This window comes from Octodon degus, unplaced genomic scaffold, assembly GCF_000260255.1.
Source record: "Octodon degus isolate 3935 unplaced genomic scaffold, OctDeg1.0 scaffold00300, whole genome shotgun sequence".
Taxonomy (NCBI): Eukaryota; Metazoa; Chordata; class Mammalia; order Rodentia; family Octodontidae; genus Octodon; species Octodon degus.
In genome coordinates, this window is record NW_004524876.1 from 1,343,896 (window position 1) to 1,348,874 (window position 4,979).

A 4,979-nucleotide genomic window follows, 5' to 3' on the forward strand; every position below is an offset into this window, starting at 1 on the left:
CAAAGCAACGTAAATAAAATAGTATGGTATTTCAAAACAGGAATAAAAAATTTACAATGTTTGCTGTAATACACATTTATATCATCAAGTTTTTTACTAGATTACCAGATATAGACATGAAAGATCAGTGAAACAATTAAAAATTAATGCTTCATTTCAATAAAACATTATAAACAATACACCTTTTTTAAAAGTGAAATTGAAGACAGCAGAGCCAAGAGTAAATTTAAACAATAACACAATAAAGCATCCACCAAAAAGCTACTAAATAGTCTAACATTTAGTAAATGAGTAGGAAAATGGTGGAAACGTACTCTGAGTTCTCAGACTGGAGGAGTTCCTTCAAGAGTGTGGTAGTATCCCCAAAAATCTATAGATCAAAGCAGTCCCTGTGAAATTCAATTTCCCTTTTCTTACAATTAAAAAAAGCTGACTATCAAATTCATATGGGGGAGGAGTTGGCTCTAAACAGCAAAATGTTAGAAAAAATATTGGAAAAATCATATTCTTGACATATTCTCATACCAGTGAACTAAGCCACTGTTCTGAATAGCAAAATGTAATACTAAGGTCATGCTTGGAATGCCTGTCATCCTGGTCTTCTAAATACATATTGCCTCTCATGTTATATCAATTACTGCTATACTGTCTCTCAAGTAAATGTTTGTTTAAAAAAATGGCAATAAATGAATACAAGAAACAAGAAAAAATGTCATAGAACTGTCCTGTTACAATGCTTTATATGGTTAGAAGTCTAAATTTCTGTGTAAAAGTATGTAATTGTCTATTCCCATTTTTTAAATATTTTTATTTCTTTTTCCTTTTTTTCTTCACATTCTATAGGGATTTAAATTTTAGCATATCAAGAGTTGATGTAAAATTCCCGTTCCATGCTATGTCTAAGATGTTTCATATTTAGACAGACAGTAACATAGACAACTGCCTGTTATAGAGTAATAATATCATTAAGCTTCTCTTCTGGAGGGTTAACAACCTAAATTTGAATACCAAAAATTAGAGAAAAAGAAGGGTGTCAAGGACAGCCAACATTTTGGCCTTCGGCTTTGAAGGTCAGTGAGGACTCAGGACATAAGAGAACTTGTACAATAATATCCTGTAACTCAGTGACGTACCAAATTTTCTGATCAAGGAGATTATGAGGCCACAGAGGAAAGTGATCAATGGTGCAGAGTGTGACTAAGGAGAGTCACATGGAGAGAAAGCATGCTCTCAGGCTTTCACAGAGAGCAAATTGGTCAAGCAACGGCCATGACTCATCCACATGGCTGACACTGAAAAAGGATATGCAAACTGAGGTATAGGGTTTCAGGATTAATCCTGAAGGATTTGACTGACCTTCTAAGAGGCAAAAGTTAAATTTTTGCTATATAACTTTTGCTTTATCTTGGTATTAACCATCCAGCTGAAAAGTATAATAATAAGTTATGAAAAGTTAAGCCAAATTAATATGCTGAGCTGTAAAGGGCTGAAGTCAACAACTTCTGTAATTGTGAGTCCTATGGATAACACACTATTTTATGGACTATTGGAATATATTGGATTATTTTGCTGAATTCATGCACATACAATATTTAAATGGCAATGGAATACCCATCTCTCACAAAACTAAACAAAAAAGGGATACAAATGAAGGACCATTTTGTATCTGTATATACAAAATTTTTAGGATAGATATACAGTTATTTTCTCTTAATTCAATGAGCAGAAATATTTTTACTAATAGTATTTGGACAGGATATCATGTCTACATCTTGTACCATGAATAACCACTACGAAGACAACAATATGCAATGTACTCATTACTGAAACTGCCCTATTAATTGTTTTTGAAACTGTCTCATTGCTGTTTTTTCTCAATAAAATTAATTTTAAAAAAGAAAATAACTAGAAAAGAAAAGAAAAATCCTATGCTTGAAACTTAGTGCAAAGATAAATGGATAGATATGGTGTAGTACTGTCACAGCTTGTATCTGTCAATCAATAGGATAGAGTTGCAAGTTTATAAATAAATCCATACATTATGGTAAATCGGTAAATTGGTTATTCACAAAGTTTCAGGAGAGTTCAATGGTAGAGCTGGGGAAATGGCTCAGTAGAATAAGCGCTTCCCTGGCAAGTGCAAGGGCCTGAATTCAATCCCCAGTTCCAACAAAAAAAAAAAAAAAAGGAGAGTTTAGTTGGAAAAAAATGATCTCTTAGCAACCAGTGCTGGAGCAATAGGATATTCACATGCAAAACATGTGATTTTTAGAACTCTCATTCGCACAAAACCCAAAAATTACATTGAACCCAGAAATTAAATAAAAGAAGAAAAACTGCAAAACTTTCACATGAGAATGCTGGGAAATATTTTCAGGACTGTCTCAGTTACTCTTTTCTCCTTGATGAGACAAATACCCAACACTCAAGTTACTGGAAGTTTCAGTTCATACTCAGCTGGCTCCAAGGCAAAGGGGCAAATGACGGAAGGCAGAAGTTCATGGCAACAGAGGGCAGCAAGATGGCAAGAGCAAAACGGGTGAGTAACAGCAACAATGTCGACAGAGAGCAAGTCTGTCTCTGTTAAGTTGCATTCAGGCTATCTACCCCAGGCTGGGTGCAGTACTCACATCCATTATCCCAGTAGCACTCACACCCACAATCCCAGGAGATCATGAGTTAGTCAAAAACTCTAGAAGTCCACCCCATGACTGCATGAGGCTTTGAGGGAACAACTAGACACAAACCATAACACTCCACCCCTGTAATCCCAAGGACTCATGCACATTTCTTTGTGCAAAAGGCATTTTAGCCCATCTCTAAGAGTTACCAAAGTCCTAACAGTTTCAGCATTGCTGAAAAGTCCAGCTCCCAAGTCTCCTCCAAGATGTAAGGCAAACTCTTAGCTGGGATCCTGTGCACAAATGAAAAGTTAAACACTTCCATGATTACATGGCACAAGATAAACATTACCATTTCAAAAGTTACACCTAGCAGGATACCAGATATTGGGACCAACACAAGTCCAAAATACAGCAGGTCAAACATTAAGTCTTCTAGGTCCTTTGGAACTTCTGAGGAAATCTTTGGACAATTGTAAGCACCATGTGTCTTGACCCTTATGGCGTTCTTGGTGGTAGTTCCTATGGCTTCTCTCTTAGGCCAGCTTTGCTTCCTCTTTTCAATTTCCCTTAGATGGTCCACATACCTGGATTTTCCAGACTTCTGGGGTTTCCACTGAATAAGCTTATCACTCATAGCTTCATACATTGCCCTGCAAGAGTCACACTGTCTGGCCTCTCACGGCTACTCAAATCTAGGTGGAAGCCTTCTCAACCTCAAGAACCTTAACTTTAACCTGAACCTCAAATTTGTTAAACATTTCATTCTTCAAATACCTAAAACAACGTCATTGGATGATGCCAGTGCCTGCTGCGAGCTGGAGCAGTAGCCAGGCTTTCTTCTTTCTTGACTAGAGGTTGAGAGCTTGGATTGCTGAGAATTCTGACTCTTCTTCCAAAGAATAAATTCTCTGTTCCAGAACCATTTTTGGAAGCTGGTGTGGCAACTGCTACCATATTGGAAAATGGGGTTCTATGGCTTTCCCCTCAAGGCAAAGGTCCTTCTCCCTTGCAATTCTGAGGTTGCAAAGGATGATAACTTGCCATCTCCTGTGATGCCCTCAGTACATCCTTTCTACTCTCCTTTTCTTTCCCAGCAATAGAGATCCTCTCAGCTCTATCATTGCATTCTACAGATTTATTGGATCTACCTTTTTGGCTGAGCTCACAACATTTTAATCCAACTTACTAAACTCTTTGTTCTTGACTTTTAACATAAATCTGACTAAAGGCCCCCAACAACAGCCATGCCACTATCTCAATATTTGTTTGCTTTGAAATTTCTTTTGAAAGATTAATCAGTCCTTCATGCTTAATTTCAGTCTCAGGCAATGTCTTTTAACATGAGAAAAATTCAGACCAACTTTCTACCACTCCAGAACATAAATCATCTGGAGTCCAATAACCAATGCAGTCACTCCGAGCAGAAATCTCCCCAACCTGGTTTACATGTAGGATTTCTATCAGACTTCTGATCTGAGCTTTGTCCAGAATCTCCCATACAGAATAACTGAATCTGTTTTTGTGTTTCTCTTGTAGGGTATAGTTCCAAACCTTTCCTATTTTTTCTCACAAGCCACTCCCAAAAGCTTGTAATCTACATGTTCAGGGGTAGCCACAGTAATGACCCTACTTTTCTGCTAACAAATTCTGCCTCTGTTATTCTTCTTGTATTGCTTGGACAAATACCCAACACTCAAAATGAAGGATGGGAAGGTTTACTTAGCTCACAGTTACTGGAGATTTCAGTCAATACTCAAGACAGAGTGACACCGGGCAAAGGACAGTGGTACATGGTGGTAGAAGACAGCAAAACAGCAAGATCAAAGGGAATGAGTAAAAGCAACAGTAGCTATAAAGAGCAAGCCAGACTCCCTTAAATTGCATTCAGGCTCTCTGTCTTAGGCTGGGTATAGTACTCACAGCCATAATCCCAGTAGCACTCACACCCATAATCACAGTGGATCAAGAGTTAATCACAAACTCTAGAAGTTAACCCCATGACTGTATGAGGCTTTGGGGAGAATAACTAGAAGCAAACCATAAGAATGACCTTATATTTGGAACTCTTGTTTTGGTATAATAAAAAAAGTGAGCAACAAGAGAAAAAGAAATATATTATACTTTATCAAAATTAAAAACATTGTATATCAAGGGGCATGGTCAGAAAAATAAGGGCTAATGAGCAAAATGGTAGGAAATAGTCTCAAATAATTTATTCATAGAGATTATAGTATCAATAAATTTAAAAAGTCTTATAATTTGCCAAAAAGAGCAAGAATTACAAATGTAAATAAATCAACAAACAAATAATAAATAATTACATAGATTTTTTTCTTAGATACATTTGAAAAAAAA